At 34.1% G+C, this 26,801-nt stretch overlaps 1 protein-coding gene and 1 long non-coding RNA gene across 6 annotated transcripts in view; one reads left to right on the top strand and one right to left on the bottom strand.

Moving 5' to 3' along the window:
- LOC143211668 (uncharacterized) overlaps window positions 1-26,801 on the bottom strand; it is a 267,501-nt gene that overhangs the window by 107,987 nt on the left and 132,713 nt on the right. The window lies entirely within an intron of this gene.
- LOC143211670 (uncharacterized) lies at window positions 19,308-20,481 on the top strand. Its single transcript, XR_013009499.1, has 3 exons — window positions 19,308-19,552; window positions 19,621-19,689; window positions 20,300-20,481. It is a non-coding gene; the product is annotated as an uncharacterized LOC143211670 (long non-coding RNA).

Below are 26,801 nucleotides of genomic sequence, written 5' to 3'. Positions count from 1 at the left end.
CGTTGAAAAATGTGAATGTTTTGTGGGGCCACGTAAAGAAAGTTTATGCTGAAGCTCAAACCACGGTGGCTGATATCAAGCACCGTATTATCGCTGCATGATGCAAAATATCAGAAAATCTAAAAAAATAATAAAAAATAATAAAAGAAACGAATTTAAAAAAGATATTTTTTTCATCGATGATTAAATAGCTTCTTCGACTTATATGTATATGTACATAGAAGTATGCATAACTTTCTTATTATTGTCATGCGTATACTACACAGGCTGAAGAAGATTTTATTTCGTTAAACGAACGATTTTGACACGAAAGCTTCCACATATGTATATGGATGGAAGGCGATCAATATTGAATTAGAAACGTTGTTATAGAACTGAAACTAAATTACAGGCTTGCATGTTTCCTGTATGAGTAATAGGTTAATAACCGTGATGCCGTTTTTACACACACTTTTCCACAGAAAGTTGCTCGTTCTAATAAACCAGTTTACTTCAGTTCATTTGGTATGGAACCAGACACCTCTCTCTCTCTCTCCCTCTCTCTCCCTCTCCCCCTCTCTCTCTCTCTCTCTCTCTCTCTCTCGTCAGGGGAACTATGCACCGATACAGTCAAACAGTAATCTCGAGTCTATTCGTCTTTGGAGAAGTTTCAGCAGGGGATAACTAAAACATAAATCTTCGGAGATGGTAGAAACTCCTCCAAAACGATGATCAAAGTTTACGGCTTACAGTTATATACAATCGATATGGATGAACATTAAGATAATATTCAGGAAAGAAATTAGCACTTTCATAAAACCACACGCAAAATTAACGCAAGGAAATGATCCCGGCGTCGATATGAACACCTAATGATCGAAGTATAGAAAGTTAATAGCAGTATAGAAAATTATAGAGAACAGCAAGCGCACCTTGAAAATTTTAAAAATAATGGATGGTGCTATGCCTAAAGGTATGCTAATTTAGTCTCAAAGGTACAGTGACTCCCATTAATATTCGGACGTTCTCAAAAATCCGATAACTGTTTTAATATTGAACTATACGATTTTAACTTTTTGAGAAATTAGAGCAAGTGGTTTATTGTATGATATGAAACGAAATTTTTTCAAAAATTGCAATTGATCGGAATCGTAGAAAAAATTTTTAAAATACGTTTTGTTGATCTGTGTCAATTATATGCATTGTGAATGTTTCATCTAAATCGCTTGATGCAGGGAAAAACGCCGGTTATAGAAAGATGTACGAATCTTTAGATTTACAGCGAAGTATTGATCTAAGAAAACGGGAGCTCTCGGATTTAAGTAATTTGCGTATCCCCTCCACTGCGGAGCATACCCCGCGAGGGGCCGAGAAGTTTAAGCTGTTTTGGACTCTGTGCAGGGTAAACATCTACCAATCCAATTAGAAACCTTTTGTATTTTTCATTATTTTTTATGGGACTTTGACCACCTTATTTGTGGCATTTTTCTGATTAAAATGACACTAAACATGATATACAGAGATTCCCATTAATATTCGAACATCTCTAAGAAAAAATGATATATTTTTTAATATTAAACTATACAATTTGGACTTTTTTGAAAACTAGAGCAATTAGTTTACTACAGGATGTGAAAGAAATTTTTTCAAGAATTGAAATTGGTCGGGATTGTAGAGAAAATACTAAAAGTTGCAATTTTAAATCTTTTTAATGTGGGCCTATATTAAAAATTTAAAAAACACGATTTTTAGATTTGTCAATCAATATGCATTGTGAATGTTTCATCGAAATCGGTTGGTTCGGGGAAAAACGACAGATAGAGAAAAATGTAAGAATTCTTATATTTATTTTGACCTTCCTTAAAGTTTGTAGCTCATTGCAACCGATTTTGATGAAATTTTCAGAGTATGTTTAATAGATAATGATCCACGAAACGTGTTTTCTAAATTTTCCATTGAAGCCCATACAAAAAAGTTGTAAAATGCAACTTTTAGTATTTTCTCTGCAATTCGAACCAATTAGAATGTTTGGAAAATTTTCTTTTTACATCGTGTAGTAGACCATATTGCTCTGACTTCTCAAAAAAGTCCGAATCGTATAGTTCAACATTAAAAAGTTATCGGTTTTTTGAGAGCGTTCGAATATTTTAATGGGAGTCACTGTGCGGATTCTTGCGAAAAATAAAAAATTTGTTTCGTCAATTTTAAGGCTCGTGAGCCCTATAAAAATTTCTTTCTTTCTTAAACAATTTTAATCAATTGAAATTAACATACATTCTTCAACCTATTGAACATATCAAGCAAAAAATTAAATATTTATTTCACACCAACTTGTTGCAGTAGAGGTCGAAAGTTTTTATTCAGCTTAGAGATCCGCAGTCTAGTGATAAATTGAATTAATCAAGGTATTCACTGGAATTAAAAAAGGCTGTAAGTGCCAAAATGAAAATATCGAGGAAAATGCATGTAAAACTTGTGAGAATGCAATTTATTTCAGGGACACTTACAAAAATTACAATTTGTTCAAGTTAATACGACTTGAAAACAACTTATGGCTTTGGAAAAGAGGAAAAAATAGCAATGTGAGGAAAAAGAATAGAACATCAGAAAAATTGAAAGAATGAAAGTCCAGTTGTCGTTTTCTTGAAAAAGGAATAACAAACTAACCAATCGTCAGAACACTGTCAGCCTTAAATCATTGCATCGGCATGGATTTATGGAAAATGGCAGCTTTTTTAACCCTTTGCACTCCTTTCTCGAGTGTGACTCGACATCAGAGAAAGAAAAATGTAAATGAAACGGGTTTTTATATGTATTTGGTTCTTCCTTTATTTATTTAATTTCTTATTTTTTAGTTAGGAACAGATATAAGCTCCAGAAATATAAATTACAAAAAAGTTTGAGAGCTATATTTAATATAATTAGTAAACAAAATTGTTTAAAATAAGTAGCAGTCAAGGAACTGTTCTTTGAAGTACAGTGAGCCACGACAGTATTCGAACGTCCTTTAAAACAGAATAAATTTTTTATAATTGTAACAAAGGACCTGATGTTTTTTGTAAGCAACTAGAAGCATTGGTTTACTAAATGATCTGCAAAAAAGATTTTCCAAAAATACAATTCACAAGGTGCATGCAAAAATAAAAAAAGCATGTTTAAAAAATTTTTTATTTAGGCCCTTAATGAAAATTTAACACATGCTGAACATTTCATCAAAATCAATTAACATACCCAAGAGCTACAAGTGGATAAATGAGGTGAAAATCATAGTTTTTCGCGACTTTTGGTCAGTTTTTTTATTCAAATCTACAGATTCTTACATCATTCGATGCGTGTCGTCTTTTTTCTCGTGTATTTTAAATTTTCGTTACGTGCTCTAATAAAAAAGTTATAAACGGTGCCTCTTTTACATTCTCATGTAATTCTTAGCAATTGCAATTTTCTCAAAATCTTGTTTGCATGTCATTTGGTAAATCAATTCTTCTAATTGCTCAGAAAAAGTCAGGTCGTTTGGTCCGATCATAAAAAAGTTATACTGTTTTAAACTGCGTTCAAATACTTTCGTAGTTCACTGTAAATTTCAAATGAAAAACTTCACATAGTAGGGAGCTGTTGGCAACGAAATTGAAAAATAATTCGGAGTGCAGGGTTAATTCCAGTCTTCTATTAACTATTCAGGTATTCAGGTGATACGAATATTGTGTCCGAGTGGTCAATCGTTTGTGGTTTACTTACTCGAACCTTGTCCTTTAAATAAACTTGAGAATGACGTCTGAAACGGTTAAATTGGATAATCTTTGTGGGCAATAATGTCACGGTTTGGTGAAACGGAGGAAGATCATAGTTAGGAAACTGATCGTGTCATGAGAAGTATGAGGATGGTGGAAGTAACATGTTTTCGAGGACACCCGGATCTTGGACTTTCTGCCATCGATCCAGTTTCCTGAAATCGTTCGATCAAGAGTCGAATAGTTCTTTCGCAAAGCAATTGACTGTAACCGAACGTCTCGCCTAATTCTCTTGTATACATATACGTCACCATTAGTGATGGTGATGGCGTGCAAAATCACTAACCGTGATTTATCACAGTGATCGCAGAATCACGATCACGGTCATGATTTTATCTGATTTTTCCTCTTCAATTAAATTTTCAATTATACAGGGTGCGGCGCAAATTAGTTCCCACGATTTTTCAGCCCCTTTGGATGGTCGGACAGAAAAATGTTTCGTACCAAAGTTAATCAGTATTTAACCGACAAGAAATTGCAATATTTCAAATTTAAAAAAAAATCAAGGTCGCTGTCATATCTTTTAATGGAACTGGGTATTTTTAACTTTATAATATTGTAGGCGACGTCGAAACGAATTCAAAAACCTGCTATACAATGACTTTCAGATGACCTCGAAAGATAATATCTTTATCTTTATTAACTTCCCGATTTTATAGGGAAGTTATTGTAATGACCCCGAAAATCGAAAATCGATTTTTTAGCAGATCTTCACGTTTCATGGTCATTGCAGTAATTTTAGACTATTTTCAGCAAAATGTTCGTGTGTGTGTGTGTGTGTGTGTGTGTGTGTGTGTGTGTGTGTGTGTGTGCGTATGGCCGTTTCTATGTAATCAAATTTTTCGTTAACGTTTTCAGGAAAAGTAACAACGCGATCAGGATGATGAATGATGCAATCGATGTGCCCCGCTGTAACTTAGAGCTGATTAGATTTTGGTCCATTTTGGTCAAGTAGTTTTTTAGTTTTTTTAGTTTTTTCGAAAGAAGTTCATTCAACAATGCAATTTATACGAGAGAACGGAAAGTTTCCACCGAAGAAACAAACGTAATTGCACAAAAAATTTTTTTTTTATTTAAAAAAAATTTTTTTTTGTACCTTACGATGATGTTTCCGCTTACAATAATCGAAAATTATCCCAATGCAAGAGTGAGTTAATCATCTCCACTCCCGAGAATACATTTTCAAAGAATACCGATGAAAGTACAAAAAAAATTTATATTACAATCTTTAAAAAAACAATCAGTTCAAAACGAATTATTAACTGAGATTAAATTGAAAATTAATATAAACTATATGATAATTATTAATAACATTGATGTTGAAAACGGATTGGTTAATGAAGCACACATGCGGAATATTAGAATGTATTACTTTTCAAGAAAATGCTAAAATTCCGTCTATATTGTGGTTAGATTTTCAATTGGCCAGAGTAGGAGTGAAAGTAAGAACTCGTTATCGTAATTATATGAAAAATGCAAATATTGATCAAAATTTTACACCAATAATAAAAATATCGAATCAAGTAAATATGTCGAGTGAGGAAAAATATCAAATCACACGTAGTCAATTTCCAGTGGTTCCTGCTGAAGCGATTACGATTCATAAAAGTCAGGGACAAACATACGAGAAAGTATGTTTGGATTTTAAAAAATCAGAAAGGCGAACTTTACAAATGTTGTATGTAGCACTGAGCAGAGTTTCAAAATTGAGCGCGGTTTATATATTTTGGGACAATTTAAATTAACAGTATCGAACAAAACCAGGATCAATACTGCAAACCCGGATAATGAGGAGTTGTATCGTTTGCGAAAAACTAATTAAGACAATTCATTTTGCAACATTAGTATGCTATAACAAGGAACCAAGCGAGCAACGAGCATACGATGTTGGTTTAATGCGACGCCATATAGCAAACATTTTGATAAGTAGAAAACTATTGAATTTCCCTGAAAACGTATGATCTTCTTAAAACGTACACTTAATAATGATAATAATATACTGCAACTAACGAATCGGGAAGTTCTTTGTGTGGCTCGTGGAGAGTCACACACCAAATCAAAAAAAAACATTAATAGTTATCGGTACTACTAGCCATGCGTACCACTAACCCTTTCGCAAGAGCAGTCCTATCCGCGAGCTCGCAAAGCGAGCGAACAAAAACAACCCTACTCGCGAGCGAGCGAAGCGAGCGAGCAACAATAACCCTCTAGTTAGATAAAATATTTAATATTTAATATTAAATAATATTATTATATTATTATTATTGTATTATATTAATATTTTAATATTTAATTACACGTACATGTTTAACATTTTTGCGTTTTCAATGTGGCTCCGTATAAATTTGGTTTTTTGTGAGTTAAGTTTTGAAGCAATGTTTACGTTCATTTATTTACCTCTAAATGCGAGGCGTTGCTATTACGTATCGTAGAAATATTTCAAATATTCTGGCAATTGATTCATGGCGATATTTTCTTTCAAGGTCATCTGAAAGTCATCGTGTAGCAGGTCGTTGAATTCGTTTCGATGTCGCCTACAATATTATGAAATTAAAAATACGCAGTTCCATTAAAAGATATGACAGCGATCTTGATTTTTTTGTTGAAAATCGATTTTTTTTAATTTAAAATATTGCAATTTCTTGTCGGTTAAATACTGATTAACTTTGGTACGAAACACTTTTCTGTCCGACCACCCGAAGGGGCTGAAAAATCGTGGGGACTAATTTGCGTCGCACCCTGTACACATACATATAATAAATCGGGATTTTCTACAAACTTCAATAACGCACCAAATTCTGTGATAAGGTGGAGTCCGTTAATTGGTTATTTGTATTATAATATCAACGAAATTTCTCTAGGTTGAATTTATTAATGTAGTATAAGTTAATACGAACTATTCTACATAGATATCGCGCAAGAATAAAGGTGTTTCCTCGCTTAAATCCACCAATCCGAAACAGTCACGTGCGAGGTACACGTACAACTTTGAAGTAACCCTGAACGTGCAATAGTTTACAAGTTATTAATATATTCTGTGTTGTTATTTTAGGTAAGACCAACAACTATTGATGTAGGTTTACATTAAATTAACTGTTTTTATTGTATTTTTTAAAATTTATTCAGAAAAACACTAAGATGATCTTGCCCCGCAAATATTGCTACACGGGGCAAGTCCGTACTATCACGGTGGGGTAAGTCCGTACTGTATGGGTAATTATAAAACTAAACAATGTATTCAATGCAATAAACAAGGTTCGAAAGCGTTTTTAACTCTCAGAGACATACTTGCCCCATTTTCAGGGCAAGTGCGTCCTTTGTACAATATCCTATCAAAATGATAATTTTCAAGCAAAATTAGAATCCTACATAATACTAATTCATCAGTAATAACTGTGGCAAGAGGTTGATACCAAGAACGTTAAGTTTGTACATGCAAAATCTGTATTGAACGAAACTCGGCACCGTTAAGCAGAAACGTGTTTAAAAAATTATATAAATCTATACCGAAACGTTTATTCCAAGTTATACATACAAAAGGCGGAGTTACAAAATATTAAGGCATTATTTTGTCATACATACACTTTATTTATTAGTTATTTTAAGAAATGTCTGCTATCTTTTTGACGCACGGATTTTTCGTTTAATGTTGCATATTCTCCATTAAAATTGTTTCTTCTCGTAATAAATGCATAGAAACATATCCAGGTAACAAACAATGTAATATACTACTTGAAAAGCTGAAGAACCATTTATCTGTATAATAAATATTCTTTCGATATAAGGCGGTAAAGAAAGGTCATAGTATGTTCTTAAATCCACTCTTACGAATATACCTTGATGGTAAATCGTTATTAACGTTCAACTTTTATTGGAATCAGTTTAATACAGTTAATTGTATGTGAGAAACAGCTGCAGTCGGTGTACAAAGTATTCGTAAACATTAAACAAACGAATTACTTTTTCAAAATTGGACTCAACAGCTTGAGTTTCTTTTCAGACGTTAGAAGGATTAGTTTACTAGCTAATGTGTAAATAACTTTTTTAAAAATTGTTATTGGTTGCAATTGCGAAGGAAATAGGAAAGGTCACGATTTTTAAATGTTTTATCTGTACCTGTAATGTTTAGAAGGCGCCTCTGGTAGGTCTAAGTCAGTTACATACTTGTACAAAGTTTCATCGAAATCGATCAAGGATGTTACGAAATATAATTGATTGAAAATAGCAAAAATCGTAAGAACTGCGATTTAAATGAATCGCAAACCGTAAATTCAAAGATTTTTACATCTTACAATGCCCATAGCTTTTTTATCCGTCAGCCAATTTCAATGAAACTTTGTACATATATATATATAACTTAGTTAGATTTACAAAATACATGTATTGAATTTTCATTACAGGCACAGATAAAAAATTTAAAAATCGTGGTCTTTACTGTTCCCTTCGTAATTGCGACCAATAACAATTACAGACAGTAATTATTTACACATTAGCTAGTATACTAACTCTTCTGATGTCTCAAAAAAACTCAAGCTGCTGAGACCAATTTTGAAAAATTTATTCGCTTTTAAAAGATGTACGAATACTTTGTACACCGACTGTAGTTCAAAATTTTTAGACAATGACAAAAGTAAGGTTTATTGGATAAAAATGCTTTTGTCATTATCTAAAAATTTTGAACTAGCTATTTCTCACATACAATTAACTGCAGGAAACTGACTCCAATAAAAGTTGAACGTTAATAACGATTTACCATCAAAGTATATTCGTAAGAGTGGATTTAAGAACATACTATGACCTTTCAAAACCGCCTTATATCGGTAGATATAACCTAGATCGTTTTCAATACGTTCTTACATCTGTGCCTTGACAACAAGCATGTCCGACGCACGTAACACACGTGCCACACAATTATTATAAATTTATTTTCCCCAAAGCAAGTCAGTGAGTTTTTATGAACAATATTCCTTATATTCAATCATTTAATAGTTTTTGAAATTATTATAACATAGTTACTTTACAGACGCGATTCAAATAAATCTTGAAAAGGATCCAAACTAGGATCGAAACGTTGATTTTGTTTGATAATTAGCAAAATTGCTTCATAATTAGTAATAAACGATCGAACCGTTGCGCCGAAAGCATTTAACATTTATTATCTGTATAATGTGCTATCTTTTTGTCGCGGAGTGTACAGTAGTAACGTACTGACTACAGTACTGTATTTCGTTCTAAAATACTATTATATTTGCTCATCCAGAACTTATGTATATGCATCCCCGGGCATGATTACGTGCACTGCTTCATGTTTCTGTCAATACGAAATAGATTTCGAAATTGTGTTCTGGGGCCGAGTGAAATGTGGCATTCGCTCTGCATCGGTTCCGCGATGTGCCAGGGAAAGATGCATTCATAGTCGAGATGACGGGTCGATATGCACAATACGTCGATCTACAGTTTCCCATAGAAACACGGAATATCATTTTGCACTCCATCTCTCTCATCCAATTTCTGCATACATAGGAGGTGTCCGACAAGATTTTCCTAAACTTTACAAATGCATGAAATGTTGAGTTGTGACTAGACTGCTGATTTTATGCATTGATGACAAAAAACAGTAGATGAGATGTGAAAAATTAGAAAGATTCAAAGTATTTAAATATACCAATACACTATTTTCAAGCTTTTAAAATTATTACAGTAAGATGTACATTCCTATTTGGCTCTTATAATTGATGCAGTCAACTTTTATTTTGCATAAAGATCCACGGTCTAGATATGGCCAATTTTAGCTGTATATAAATTGTAAATTAAATAAGCTACACAAGTCCAAGAAATAATAGCAAAATAAGCAGTTCAGATTAATTGATTCACAAGTGTATTTATCTCCGTATGTTAAAATTCTGAAAAAATCAGATTCAGCTATTAGAATGCAGATTTTTCAGAATTTTTAGCTTCGAAACCGAATTTAAAAAAATAAAAAACAAATAAATGGCCAATTTTAGCTATATATATTAGGTTGGCAGCTAAATTCGCGACCTTTTGTTTCGTAATTCTTTCATTGTGTTGAAAGCTTTGAATTTTGCGATTAATTAGATATAAAATATTTGGGCTTAAAAAATATATATGAATGACTTTGTTTGAGAAAATGCGGAGGTCGCGAACTTAGTTGCCAACCTAATAAATTATAAAATATATAAGCTATACACACACACACACACACACAAGTCCAAGAAATAATAGCAAAATAAGTAGTTCCGATTAATTGATTCACAAAGTAGTTATTTGTGTACGTTAACAAAATAAAACAGATGGGGTAACTGTACCAATTACTGCGGTATCATGTTTCGATCGTACTTCATTTTAATACAATATTATTCCTAATTTATCATGAAATAATATGTGTGAGCATTTTATGAAAGAATGATGTATTGAGTGCCCCTCAAAACCTAACATAACATAAGAAGATATTAAAAAATAAAATCGAGAACATTTTGTAGGTATTACTGCAGGCGAAAAAGAGCCGTGTACCAATTACTGCGTACCCATTAGAGCGGATTAGAATTCAACAATATATGAGCGTACAGGAACAAACTACATCTAGGCATTAATTTAAATAAATCCTGAGTACAGTAACAAATAATTTTTTTATATATTACATTTTAAAAATGAATAAATCTTTTACAACATTTTACAATTGCATTTGTAATTTAAACTCGTTTGTGTTTTATACAGCATACGGTTTTCAGAAGAGGCTTCCGAATACAATGAACACTACTGTAAATATATGATACACTAAATGCAATCAACGTTAAAATTTCTGCATTTGGAATATTTATATTCCTCTATCGATTTTCATTTCTATTACCATTTCTTGTATTTTCCTTGCCATATTCGGACGTACAGAATGTATCTCTCCTAAATCTCGTGATCCTAGGTCAATATTGCTACAAGAATTACGAGTCTCTCCAACCGATAGTATTTCATGGTTATTATTGTCTATATATTCAGTGAATTCAGGGAATCCATAATATTTGCATTGTTAAAGTTTTGAAGGAGGTCAAATAAAATATTTCGGATTACTTCTTCATTCAGACGAGAGTTTTTAAAAACGTATAAAAATAATCAAATTCGCAAAAAAAAAGGAAAACCAAAATAATCCTTCAGCATTAGAACAAACTATCTCTGTGATATACATATACAGTGAGTGTAAAAAATATTCGTACGCCCTTTAAAATAGAATAACTTTTTTGTAGTTGTACGAAACGACCTGATTTTTTATAATCAATTAGAAGCATTGTTTTACGAAATGATATGCAAAAAAGATTTTCCAAATAATAATAATTTACAAGGTTACATGCAAAAATAAAAAAGGCATTTTTTAAAACTTCTGCTTTTAAAACAGTGCTTAAATAGATCGCATTTCTGAGAGAACATTTTTGAAACTGAGCACTAGATTCAATTAATTGTAAAGCAATTAATTAATTTATAGGGAATTTTAAATTGTGTAACTTGTTTTCCTCTTATAATGTTAAACAGAATATCGCCTTTCTCACAGACTTGAACTTACATATCTTCGAGAATTTATTTAATTGTTTACCACGCTACAGTGAGTCCTCGACTTACGCGCAATCCTTTTACGCGGATTCTTATAAGCGAATCAAAAAACCAATTGTAAACTGTGAAATTCGATTTCTGATTGCCAGAACGGGAGCTTTGTCTATATGAACATAGTTGGTGTATTTGAATTTTCTTTCAAATGAGCACATACAGTGAACCACAGTAATATTCGGACGATAACTTTTTTAATATTGGACCATAAGGGTTGATTTATAGTGGAGCGTCGAGGTGAGCTGTGCGGTGAAAAAAAGAAAAACAAAGAAAATACATATGTACTTTTTCATTAGTATTTGTCGAAATGTTGTCACGAATGTTGGGTTCTTTTCACCGCGCCGCGCCGCTATCATCGATGCTCGCAGCTCCACTATAAATCCACACTAAAACTCGGATGTTTTTGAGTAGTTAGAACAATTAATTTACTACATGACGTGAAAAGAAATTTTGAAAAAATTGCAATTGGTTGGAATTACAAGGAAAATAGTAAAAGTTGTTACTTACAACTTTTTTATGTGAGCCAATATTGAAAATTTAAGAAATACATTTTGTGAATCTGTGTCAATTATACATATTCTGAAAATTTCTAAAAGAGCTACGGATATTGGAAGATGCAAAAATTTTTATTTTTATTTCGGTAATAGGCTGAAAATCGTGTAAAACTGCAACTTTCACTATCTTTAAACGTTCGTGGCTTATTGCAACGTTGACCGATTATGATGAAATTTTCAGAATATGTATAATTCACACAGATCTACAAAGTGTATTTTTTAAATTTTCGATATAGGCCGTCATAACAAAGTTGTAAACAACAACTTCTAGTGTTTTCCATCTTCATACCTCGTGGAAAGGGGTTTCAGCGCGGTTACCAATCTTCTTACAAAAAAAAGAAACAGATTAGAAATCACCGATCGAGGAGATTTAAGGTTAAACCTAACTAAGTTAAAGCTAAATATTGAAAATTTTCTATTAAAGCATCAGGCTCATCCCTCCCATTAAAAGCATATATTTTATGTTATAATTTTACTACAATAGATTTGCATTTTGTGTCATTTTAATTAATAAATGTATAAAACTTAACATGTGTTTTTTTTTAACTTTTTCACTCTACAGTTAAACCCATCAACTGATTATAGTCAGTAACTTTGTAAAATATAGGTAATACTTATTCTTGTTTGAATATTTGTAATTCTTTAAATAAGACAGTAATAACACATTTTTGTAATTTCATTAAATGTAATAAACTTCATTCATTCAAAAATTATGGATTACTTTTGTTTGAATGCCTGAATAGCCAATTTTCAATTATTATTCATTATTCACACGATTTTTCAGACATTTCCGGTGGTGTGATAAAAAAATGTTTCCTACAAAAAGTAATCAGTACACAGTCTTCTATAAATTACAATACAAAAAATTCCAAGAATTTCTTTTTTTAATAAAAAAATGGTAGTCACCTTGATTATTTATTCATAACTATATATTTTTTATTCAATAATGTTATAGCTGACGCTAAAACGAACTCAACGACCTATTTAATGTGGTCTTTATGTTTTGAAATAATGGTGAAATAGGCGTGAATGGCACATCGATCTGGCCCACTGTGTGGCGCGAGACCGCAGAGCACTACCTCCGGCGGCGACCGCTAGGTGGCCATCGCGACGGCGCGGCTACTCGCAAGTAAAGTGTGACTAGTGCGTGCATAAATACGGCCAGCGGAAGCCGAGAAAGGTAGTCCGGGCTGAGAGCACGACTACTAGAGGTGTAATCCACGAATGTCGCCGCTACAGTTCCGTACTGTCCACACCTGTCCACAAAACCCTTCCAAGGCCCAAGTGTCGAAAGATACCGGGAGACCCAACCTGCGAGAGACGGAAGTCTCCGCACGCTCGAGCTGCGCAAGCCGCCGAGCATCCTTCCCCGAGACGCGGAAGCATCCGGGAATCCACCAGCCCAAGTGTCACACGACACCGGGAATCCAGTACGCTCAAGCCGCGCAAGCTGCGAGCAACCTCTATCCGGACCCACTTCACAACGTCGCCGGTAATCGCAAACGATAAACCGTGGAACCGGAAACGTTCCGCCGTGCGCCGCCGTCGCCGTTCGCGTTAATATTTGAGTCGAAATCGTTTCTCCGCGCCGTCCATGTCCGCCAGCGCTGGTATTTAAGCCGTAGTAGTTCCGCCTTCGTCGTCGCTGTTCGCGTTTAGTATTTCAGACATAAGCCGTAGTGGCTTTACCGAGGATATTATGGCGGAAGAGCAACGCTATGACCGGGCCACGTGCTGCTGGAGGTGCGGCGAGCGAGGACACCAACGGCAAGAATGTCGCAGAGCACTGAAGCTCTTTTGCTCCTACTGTGGCACCGCCGGAACAACCACGATCGGATGCACCTGCAACTCCCTGGCGGGAAACGAAAGCAGTGTCGGGGACCGATGCACAGTCCCACTAAACAACGAAAGTCCTCCAACGGAATTAGGCCCGGACAAACGAATCTTCGTGCCAGTAACGGCCTACGACCGCTGCTTCCAGGCTCTGCTCGACACAGGAGTAACACGCTCCTATCTCCGTCAGGATGTCGCCGAGTGGTGCCAACAGCAAGGAGCCAGGACCATACCGACCGAGACGACCGTTCGCCTCGAAGACGGCTCCATGGTCAAACTTAACAGCGAGGTGGAGATCATTGCCGACCTCTGCGGGGACACACTAGCACTCACATGCGCAGTGCTACCCAAACTGCCATGCGCCATGCTGATAGGAGCAGATGCAGTGAGAGGCCTGGGAACATCCGTCACCGTCGAGTCAGAAACGTGGACTCTGAAAGAAGAAGCCGACACGAGAGAGCAGCAGGAACAACAACTGCAGGAACCGATGGCCACCGAAATACCAAAGTTCGCCACGCTCCAGCGAACGCCACCACCACCGATACCGACGTGGCCAGGGGCCACATCAACGCTGTCCTCGCCGACACCGGCGACCACACAACCAGCGCCGGAAGAGGACCTGCCACCAACACCGACGTGGCCAAGATCAAGGCCACCTGCCCCGCTATCACCAGCCCCACCCCGCCACAGGACCCTAGCCGCACCGATGATGCAGGGCGACGCCCCGGATTCGTACCTGGTCCGCCTCGACCAGATGCAGCACCGGCACTCGTATCGCCTCCCAGTCACCGGAGGCTACATTATGCTAAGGATGAACCGGGGAGGAGCACTGTACATCCGGTACAAACGACACGCCCCCAGCGAGTAGATTAAGTTAGGCTAAGTTGTAAAATTAGTTGTAAGGTAAGTTAAGAGCGTTTGTGCAGTTAGGATTAAGTTAGGTTAAGTTGATAAACCGACAATACAGCAGGGAAAAGTCTCGCGCCCCGATCGTCAATCGCAAACCACTGTGTAAATGCGTTCGCCGCGCCGATAAGCCGTGGAATCGGAAATGCTCCGCCGTAGGACCTAAGTCGCCACTAGCGTTAATGTTTAAGCCGAAACCGTTTCTCCGCCGTCAATGTCCGCCAGTGCTAGTATTTAAGTCGTAGTTCTTCTGTCGCCGTCTATGTTCGCGTTAACCGCGATCGTTCCTGCGCCGTAACCGTTTTCGCGTTACACCGTTTGTATTTACCCGCATTAGAAAATAGATCGTAGTATTAAGTTGCTGTCCTGGGCTCCGGCCGTCGAGTGTTATTACATGTTAATGATGTGCTAATACATATGTACTAGACCACTCTATATATTAAATAAACTTTTACTATTGCACATTCGTAATATTAGTTTCTTTTATTCGGTAATCTTCCAGTAATCTCTTTCATCCAATACCAAGGTTTTCGAGGTGAATCCGAAAACTTTTTCGAGAAGTTAAGACAATTGGTTTGATATTAGGTGTAGAAATAAATTCGGTGCCTCTTTAAAACGTATTTATTTATCAATCCTATAGATTAGAATGAATCCTAATTTATTCAGTCGATAGAAAATTACTTTTTGTGACACCCCAAGTTGCAGTGCTAGGTCGTGTTGTGTTCGTGCGGAATTTTCAGAGAGCAGCTGCTCAAGTTCTTCGTCTTCAAATCTTCAATTAATCAATTCAATCAAAGTCGCCGCTTCGAAATCTTCGACACCACTTTTTACAGGTTTAACTGTTGCTGCTCCTTCACCGAAAGCAGAACAAATCATCTCAGCGGCTTCGAAAGCAGTTTTCTTTAATTGAAAGGCGAACAGTATACATATAGTGCCATCTTGCTTACTAATAGTTTTTGTTTTGACTAGATCTCAAATGTTTCATAACTGTAAGTGTTGGTACTTAAACGTTACAAAAACTGGCGGGCAATTATTATCATTCAAACCAGAGCCACAGTGTGTCCAAACGGCGAAATCGTGGCCAAAACCACGAAAATGAACTTTTCGGTGGGGATACGGTAAGTACTACTTTAGATTCTTTAGTAATGTGCCTATAAAAAAACCGAGATGCGAAGGTTTTATTACTTATACCTGCAAAATGGTGAGAGGGCTCGAAGTTTTCGTTCATTAGTCGTGCAGTAATCATGTTGTGAGGAACTGTTTGAAAGCGAAAAGCGAAAAGTGAAAACTGCATAATTCGAAAACGGTTTATTTAATTTCAATTCTGTAAAATGGATGCTGTTCGTGGAAGTAAGTAGAATGTCTCTGACTACTAGTATATCTGAAATAGTTAATGGTTACGTTGTATAATTATAAACCTTATTAGAAGGGGCAGGAACAGAAAAGTTTTAAGGACAAATTTTAAACATGTACAGTAAAAGTTATGCATTCCCCAATATTCCGCTAAAATTTTTGTTGAAACTTGTAGTTGACGCAGTTATCTTTCAGTATTTGCAAAAACTGACTGCCTCAAAGTGCCATGTTTTTGTAAGATCATTTTGTAAATTCAGAATGAAACAACGTCATGCGTGCTTTCTCGGGAAGAGTGTGGACGATATTTAAAAATTCTTCAAACAAATATTGTATAGTTTTGTATCAGTTTATTATTAACTTCAATGTATTATTAAGGCACATAAATAATATTATTCAGATTGATTTTTACAAATCATTGCTTTTTAGTGAAGTATTTAATCTTACTACTATTATTTTTTTCTAAGAAGGTATTGAACTATTCATACAACAAACTTAGTAATTTAAAAATGGCAGCTTCCAACTGAATTATTGTTTCATATTTTTCACGAAAGGACAATGAGAATTCAAAAGTATCGTGAAGACCCTGTTTCATACTATCAAATGTGCATACTTATCCTTGTGTGTATTAAAACTTGTCTTTCTACCGAGAAACACTCGAGAAACCGGAGATATTGAAACTGATGATAATTATTACAGTTCAGCTGATTCAACATAGTTTGTTATTTTTTATTTTCTTATATTTATTTCTTCTTAGCATATTTAATTTAAACATTTTTATTTATTATTTATTTAATTTAAACATACGGTCTCTTATAAGCGATATTCTTCTGTGGCAGAGTTATAAATAATTTAATATCAGTACACCGAATTAATTTTTACACCTAATACATCACTTGAAAAAGAAATTTTGGAAAACTTGTAATTTGTCGGAATCACTGAGAAAACACTAGAAGTTGTTGTTTATAACTTTTTATGGGGGCCTATATCGAAAATTTAAAAAATACATTTTGTAGATCTGTGCCAATTATACATATTCTATAAATGTCATCAAAATCGGTCAACAATAATCTACAAACGTTCAAAGATGGTGAAAATTGCAGTTTTTCACGATTTTCAGCCTGTAACTGAAATAAATCTACGGATTTTAGCACTTTTCAATGCCTGTAGTTTTTCTCCGCTTCTACAGATTTTGATGAAATGTTCAGTATACAGGGTGTTTCGTTTATCTGATAACGGAAATATCTTGTGACGCACTGAAGTTACGAAAAAAATTTTGTTTACGAAAATATTGAATTAATCAAATTTTGGAGAGTACGAATTATTGGATCAAATGAAAGATGACTTGAAGAATTATTTGAACTTCATTTGAAGTTTCAATAATGTAAATGATGGAATACAAAACAAGAGACTTTAAGCTTTGAAATCGGTTCAAATTTATTATTATACTATTCTTTCGAACAAAATGATCATAGTATTATACTATGTTATATTAACGATTTCTCGAGTATCGGAAATTTAGTGTTTTAACACATTTTGGATCGACTGTACGGAACGATTTCAAATGAGTTTCATCTCAATCTATCACTTGCTTTAATTTCATTGTCGAAACGAACAGCTCCAATTCAACTGGCAGCCGGTGATCGGTGATAATAATTTTCGTTCATAAAAATATAATCGAATGCTGCAATCAGCGAATCCAATATTTCATACGCACCGACATACATCACTTTAAAACACATAGCTGTTATTCAATTATACGCATTGTTACAGAGAGACGTATATACATCGCATCAATCTAAATCACAGTTAAATCGTGTCCGTTTGAACAACCGTTGCGGTATTAATTCGCCAACGAGCACCGGCGAGTTACGAGGAAAGAATTATTCAAGTATGTAAGGTGAAATGCCCTAAGCCTGGACAGCATTTTTGTTACCTTTAATTTTATCAGTTTAGATAAAGAAAAATAATTTTTAAGAGTTTTAACATAATATTCAGATTTTGTAAAGTAATTCAAAATCCCGAAATCATTGTTTAGATTAATATTTTAATTATATTAACAAGGATAATTCTAACCTATATAGTTGGACGTGTATTAAATCCAATCTAAGCTAGTACCTGGTCAGAAGTAAAGCCTATATCAGGACAATATAAATATGTATATCTATCAGAGATGGGCAGTATCTAAATACAAAATTATTCAAATACGTTCTAGATACAAATAACCTGTATCTTTCGCCTTGTATTCGAAGTCGATTGCAGCGCCACAATGTATCTGTAACTTCATCTGTCGAGCGCTGCGGTTTGGAGAGTTTATTCATCTGTCTCTCCGACGATTTTCTGGTTATCTTCGACTTGTATTTGAGAGTCGAATACAGCGCCACGATGTATCTTACGGTTGTATCTGTCGTTAACTTGCTTGCAGAGTTATCCGTCAGATTTTATTTGAAGAAATAGACTCGTAATCATATGGATTATTTGAATCCCCAGATGTCGCGCGAGATTTATCCGTCATCTTGTATTCGTTATTTGAAGCTGGATTTAGCCAGACGATTTATTTGACGCTTGTATTTGTGACGAGTAACTGGAAGAGATGAAAATCACATGTATCTTTATTTGATATCTTTATTTGATTTCAAATACACTGAGATCTTGATGCGACATTGTCACGTCGTAATACATATGTAATGTAATACGAGGAACGTATTTACATTTACAGTGACTTTCATTATTATTCCATATTCGGATACTCTAATAAGGACTATAACAATTGTTTAAACAAATACATTTGTATTATTTAAACGATTGGTTAAACAAACAATTTTTATTATTTAAACACATGTTTAAACAAATAGAGTTTCATTATTTGGACGATTGTTTAAACAAGTACATTTGTATTATTTAAACGATTGTTTAATCAAACAAATTTTTATTATTTAAACACATGTTTAAACAAATAGAGTTTCATTATTTGGACGATTGTTTAAACAAGTACATTTGTATTATTTAAACGATTGTTTGATCAAACAAATTTTTATTATTTAAACACATGTTTAAACAAATAGATTTTCATTATTTGGACGATTGTTTAAACAAATACATTTTATTATTTAAACAGATGTTTAAACAAATAACTGTTTATTATTTAAGCAATTGTTTAAACAAATAAATTTTTATTAAAAAAATATATATAAATATTTATATTTTTTTATTTTGTACATACTTATATATATATATATATATATATATATATATATATGTAGATATATATATATATATATATTTATAACAATATATTAATTTATGTATATATCGGGGACCGTACAAATAAGCTTACGCGACAGGTGAGCGACCGTCGCGTTGCATCGCCGTGGGTTTACGTCAGTTTACGTGTAGTGAAGTTAGTTTAGCACATGCTTGTGCACGTGTTTGTAATAGAGTATTCCAATTAATAAAAAGCGTGTGTAAGTGATTCAGTAACTTTAGCCACCTGTCACGCGATTGTGTTGGTGAAATTTGTCACTGTCACAGGTAAGTTTTTATTTTATTGATATGATATATAATTTCCATTATTTGTAACAATATGTTGACATTTTCAGGTAACCTGTCAATTCCTGATTTCCGATGACTTGGTATTGTGTTGGTGAAACTTGTCACTGTCATTTCAGGTAAGTTTTTATTTTATATTTATTTTCTCAGACATTGAAACATTACTGACAAAAGGAAAATTAAAAAATATTATTAGGTTGGAGAGAAAATTCTAGCGTATTTTAACTTTAACACTAATCCTACCAACAGCGGTCAAGATGACCAGTTCCAGATTTTTTATTTTACAATTAGAAAGTTAATAATACTGATTTCATAAGAAACAATTGTATAGATATCTGTAGTAGTGCACATTTTACAATAGGAGCCATACAAAGTCTAAATAAAATCAATCTTATCATTTTTATAAGGGAACATGTGTGTACCAGTTACTTTTGAGGCTCGGTAGGTTTAGCGTTAAAGAAAACATTTGATTCAATTTATAAAAATACATGTTTAATATTATTCAATTATATAATTTTCATTATTTGTTACAATATGTTGTCATTTCTCAGATAACCTGTCAATTCCTGTTTTCCCATGACTCGCTAGTTAACATGTGTTTTGATTTACAAGCAAAATTACCTGTTTATTTAAAATACGACATAGCTTTCCCTCCAACCTAATATATTCATGCTAAAAATCTTCCCGTTTATTGGACAATGCTTTTCACCAAGAAATTCTAATTTTTAGATGCAGCGAAGATATCCAAAACATCAGTTCATCAGAAAGAAAATAGTATTTCCATACAGATGTGACTTACATTAGCGGAGGACCATGGAAAAAACAAAACAGTTTCAAATTATTAACACAAATAAGTAGAAATGATTTATACACCCTGCACAAATTATAATAAAAACATATCATTAATAACATATTATTCCTTTCTTTTAACAACTCCTTGCGTTATTTATTAAATTATTAATAATTTAGTATAAATTGTATAAATTTATGCACAAATGTAAAATTTATGTATTCAAACGAATAAAAATTATTAATAAAAATAAATAGAGATAATTTATACACCCTGCAAAAATTATAATAGAATCTACAATTATCGTGTTATTTAACGAGCAAAAATTGTTTTAAAAATTACTGACAAATATAAACTGAATTACTTTATTAATAACATATTATTTCTTTCTTTTACCAATTCCTTCCCTTACTTATGACTTGTATGTATTTAGTTAAATGCATCTATATGGTGTGAGGTACAAAATTAAATATTGACAATACTTCACAACTTTTACAATATTTCGTACATAACCGTGGTAACGTTTAACCTTCAAAAATAAGAAATTTTAGGAGCCTACAAGCTCCCCTTGTTCTATGAGCTCCACAGTTTTTAAACCGATCATTTGTACATTTAGTGTTACGATTTGGCAACGTCGCATCAAGATGTATTTGAAATCAAATACAAATTACGATTAAAGATACATGTGATTTCATCTCTGAGAAATACTCGTCACGAATAAAAAAATTGAATAAAGTATCTTGCTACGTCGAGCTTCAAATACATCTGAAGGTTAAGATGAAATCGTCCCATTGAAATCTCACAGATACATTTCCAATAGCCAAAATCTGACGGATACAACCGCAAGATACACGGTGGCGCTGCTTCGACTCTCAAATAACTGTGAAAGATACACTGAAAATTCTCACGCTGTATCTTACGGATAGTGCCTCTTGAATAACTTCTCGCCGCTAGAGGCGTTGAATACGCATACGCAGTTACTTCGAGCTCAGATAACCTACAGATGTCAAATGAAATTTTTTGGAGAGTATCTTACAGATACACTGTGTCGAATATGTATTTCAGGAAAATAACTACAGATAAAAGATAACTTTCATTTATCTTTTATTTGAAAATTTTAGATACATTTTTGCCCATCTCTGATATCTATAACATCAAACATTATTAAATCTTTAACGATTTACATATCAAAATATTATTAAACTAAATTCTATCCTGTTTAATTTTCATTTTTTGTTGTAAAGCAAGCATTTCAAGAGACAATACTTCTTTCTCCATCTTTTCTAATTGAGTGCATATAATTTCGCTTTATTTTCTTTAATTTCATCTTTAATTTCATTAGTTACTTTGGACCTTATTTTTTTAGATTTATATAATTGATTTTTAACTTAATATCTTTAATTTGTTGTATAGTTATATCTTTTTTTTTCGTGTAAATTTTCATTGATTTCTTGTTCTTTTTCGTTTTTAATTTTGCTTCTCTCTTTTTACAAGCTAGTAGAATAAGTAGGAGACCAATTATGCGGACATTTTGTTAAATAATTCGCCATTTAAGTTTAAAAACAACGAGTTGATTTTAGTCGCAAACACGTGTCCGGCTTAAGGCGTGTATGCAAATTGAGTATAAGCTTATAGTTAGACAGCTACTGCCATCGCGTCCCAGTGTAAAGTACTTATATTTCAAAACAGTTCTAAACTTGGACATCTAATATTTGGATTAATAATTATTATTTACGTTACGTCTGATTGTCAATTTATTTTAAAATAGCAATATAATAATATTGCACTAATATACGCATAATAATGCGTGATAATTATTTTTTTGCCTAAGGGCTTAAATTATATATTTTTTTCTAATAAAAGTTCAAACTATAAATGCACACGATTCGCATGAAAATAGACCATTTTGTATACTGTTTTCAGATAAACTTTGAATTTATTTTCAAATTCAATTGATGTCTTAATCAAATAATATTTACACATGCTTGTAACTAAGGTCTCAGAATGTATAAAATAATCATTTAATCTCTTAATTATTGGTTTTACTATAAAAATTCAATTGTTCAGATTTAGGCATCACTTTTGGCTTGTCTACACTTAGGGCATTTCACCTTATGTATCCCGATCTCGCGTGTTACATCGCAACACATTATACTTTCAATATGTTCGCTTCAACTTGTTGGTTCTTCCCATTCTCCCGCGCTTTCACTATCTCTCCTTCCATTTCACTGCGAATCTAATCATTTCTCCTCTGATTCGCTGCTCCGTTTTCTGCCTCGACTTCCTGATCTTCCTCATTATTCCACCTCGTTTCCCTTTCTTCTTCACTGACTTTCTGCCTGCCACATCATACTCCTCCATTTTTCGTTCCATCGTCCGAGTTATAAGGGAAGTTTCACCAACGCTGCACAGTGCACAGTGGTCCAGGAACCCACTTTTCGTGGTTAAAATTCAATTTTTCGATATTAATGTATTGAAAAAATATTTTTGGTATAAACTGACAACGTTTCTCTCGATCCTAGTTTGGAGGAATTTCTTAACAATTAATTTACATTTGATTTGATTTCTTTTACAAAAACTTTCTTACAATACTTTATTTGTAAAAGGGTGAATTTGATTTGCAGAAGGATGAAATTGATTTGCAAAAGGATGAAATTGATTTGCAAAAGGGAGAATTTGGAGTGCAAAAGCTAGAACATACGGCAAGGGGTTAAGAGAAACGTTAAGCTCTCCTACGTAATTCTATAGAAGAGAATAACAATAGATCTAATTGAAACAATAAAAAAACCGAAAAAAGCCCGCGGGCTTATAATTTTATACCTCCCCATATCCCCTTTCCGCGTACCGAGTGCTAGTACTGTCGGCTGTCGGATCGCGTTGCTCGACTTCCTTAATTTGCATGGTAATAGAGGCGGAGATGAATCGCGGATAATTAAAGGCCCATTGTTGCACATGGAAGAGCGAGCTTGCGCAACCCGAGCGTGTAAATTTTCTTGCATTCCGTGAACACACTTTCGCCCGGTTTCGCGGCGCGCGGCGCGTCGATGCGATGCGATGGGATGGGCCGAGGGCTCGGGTCACTCGCAAATATTTCACGATTTGTCCAACGGGAGATCCCGGCTCGTGCTCTCCGCCACCGGTCCATTAGTTATTTAGGTTTCAAGTACATACAGCACTGCCTTCCTTATCCAAATACTCTAATATTCGAGCGATCCGTTATTCGAGCAGCAGCGCACAGTGCTGCGATCAATGCTAATTAGCTGTGTTTAAAAACCTTTCTACTTTATTTCGATAATCCGACGAATTTAAATACTCTCTAAATACTCTTTAAATACTCTCTTCGATCTTGATTATCACTCCCAGTTAGAGTTGGGCAAAAATTTAATCAACGATTGACGACTAAATTTAATCGCAATTAACAATTAATCTCCTCGTTTAGTCGTTAATTGTGGTTAACGATTAAATACTTACTAATCGTTAACTGCGGTTAACGAAATTTCGAAATGAAATACGTAATCAGAACTGTATGAATACTGAAAAAAATGTAAACTGAGTTTAGGTGTATTGTCATTTGGTCTATAATACAAACTCCGTTTACGTGCTTTTATGTTTGAAGTTATTATTCCTGGAAAGCCACGACCATGTTTTTGTTGAAATATATTATTTTTTCTGTTGATTCTCCATCCGCTCTCTGCTCCCTCTCCCTCCTTATTACAATTTATGGATAGACCGTGAGGCGATTAACTTCAACAATTGATTAAATCATCCAATTTTTCGATGATTCCTATTTTTAATCAACGATTGACGATTAAATCAATCGATTGAATCAATCGTCGATTTTTCGACGATTTCTTTTTTTAATCGTACACATTAATCAATCAATCATAATTAAAATGTTAATCGATTAATGCCCAACTCTGCTCCCAGTCAACAATCCGGCAATACATGTACATTGCTTGTACTGGCAGTGATCAACCACCAACCTCGTATAATCACACCGTCCATTTGTTCAATCATTTTGTTCACTTCAATTTAGTACATTTTGTTTCTTTTGAATAGATTTTGTCTTATTTCATATCTGTTCTCCAATCGTTCACACTGTTATTCCCTAATAGCTAAAGTTTACAAGCAGCTGGACAAATCTCATAACTAGAGTGCGGATCTTTATGCAAAATAAAAATGTTTGCCATCGATTATAGGAAGCAGGAATAACATAAAAATTGATTTCATCCCTTAACGACTTCGTTACATTAAGAGCAACATTACAACATTCTTGGATTTTTAAAATCTTTTACTGATCTTGATGAAAATTTAAAGTATATGTTTTGTAGATCTATATTAGTTATATACATATTGAAAATTTCATAAAAATCGATTAACATATCCACGAGAGGTTAAATGTGGTGAAAATTATAGTTTTTCGCTACTTTTGGTCAGTTTCTGCTCAAAATCTACAGATTCTTACATCATTCGATGCGTGTCATTTTTTTCTGCTTCAACCGATTTCGACGAAATTTTCAGCATGCGTATAACTAACATACATCTACAAAACGCATATTTTAGATTTTCATCACCGGCTCTAATAAAAAAGTTATAAATGGTGCCTTTTTTGCTTTCTCATGTAGTTCTTAACAATTGCAGATTTTTCAAAATCTTTTTTGCATGTCATTTGATAAATCAATTCTTCTAATTGCTCAAAAAAAGTCAGGTCGTTTGGTCCTTTCATAAAAAAAGTTATACCGTTTTAAAGTGCGTTCAAATACCTTCGTGGTTCACTGTATATTTTCAGTAGAATACTATCTCGAATTAGCCGGAAAGGTTAAGATATCTTGCATTGATCGACATCGATACTGATAGAGAATGATTCATGTAGGCGAGCATGATAACAGTAGAGTTGTATGAACAGTGCACCTGGAACTTTCGTAATCGTGAACAGTATTTGTTTTGCACCGTTAGAGAAATCAGAATAACTTCTAACTTAACAAAGTTTATACCGGAACATTTATGAGCACCTACTTTCGGGTAAACTTGAACTGTTTAGTTTAGTATAAAATGTTTGTATTCTATAATCTTACTAGTATTTATACATAGTCCAGTCAACGAAAAGTTGTAGAGGGAAATGGAAGGAACACAATTTTTAACTTTGAGTCTTTGTTTGGACTAGTGAGGAGGTAAACATACTAAAAGTCCCCACTTCTAGAAGGTGAGCGGGGTGCAGGGGGGCACGTAGAAGGTCCCCTTTTTCGGTTTTCGCGTATATCTCGAAAACTATGCATCCTAGCGATAAGACCATTCTATATAAAATTAAAGCTGACAAAATGTGCCACAAGATAGATTTAATTCAGTTTTTCGCTATCTCGCATAGTTACCGAGATATCCGTGCTCAAAGTTCACTAATTGTGCTGAAAAGTTAGCTAGTCAAGTAAGGCAAAACACGTGAGGCAAAAATTTCTTTTTCACTGTGCGAGATAGCGAAAAACTGAATAGAGTCAATCTTATGGCACATATTGTCAGCTTTAATTTTGTATGGAATGGTCTTATTTCTAGGACGCATAGTTTCCGAAATATAAGTGGAAAACCGAAAAAGGGGACCTTCTACGTGCCCCCCTGCACCCCGCTCATCTCCTAGGAATAGGGACTTTTAGTATGTTTACCTCCTAACTAGTCCAAAGACTCAAAGTTAAAAATTGTGTTCCTTGCATTTCCCTCTACACCCTCCTTATGAGCATTCATTGGTTGGACTAACAAATGCGAACAGAAATGATAGCATGAATGACGTATGAGCGTCTTATTTACGATTTTTTAAAATAAATATGAAAATATTATATAAATATAATATATTTTAATACTTATATTATCGCCCCTAGACGATCGATAATATTGTTAATATTCGCTTCAATATTAACGCTCTATATTGAAGCACGCATCAATATGCTTCAGTATAAACACATCAATACTCTCACCAATACTCATTCTGGCAAAAATATTCGTGCTGCATGGTCGGGGCTGTTTCATTCTCTTTCTTAATTGTTCAACCGTAAAGTCTGGTTTACATTGTTTCAATGCATCAACAATTTTTTGCATTGCAATTGCCTTTTTGTTTTTATTAAAATAATTTTTTGATTTCATACGCCACAATTCCGGATAATCACGATGAATCACGATATGCAGCTCTAAGAAGGGTTGTGAAATCCCGATCCCGAACGGAACCCTGATCACTAGAAGGGGAGCTCGGTGGGTCAGCCATGTTCTCACTTCGCGGTCTCACAAGCAACTGATATTGAAGGAAATATTGACAGTAAACCTCCTAGACGTTCAAACGGTTTTTCAATATAGATAGAAAATATAATCTTCTATCAATATCCGTCAATATTGATAGGACGCTTCAATACGCTCCTAGACGATCAATATTTCCGTTAATATGATTCTCCGTCAATATTT

Source organism: Lasioglossum baleicum, chromosome 8, assembly GCF_051020765.1.
Source record: "Lasioglossum baleicum chromosome 8, iyLasBale1, whole genome shotgun sequence".
Taxonomy (NCBI): Eukaryota; Metazoa; Arthropoda; class Insecta; order Hymenoptera; family Halictidae; genus Lasioglossum; species Lasioglossum baleicum.
This window is presented reverse-complemented; position numbering and strand designations above follow the sequence as displayed.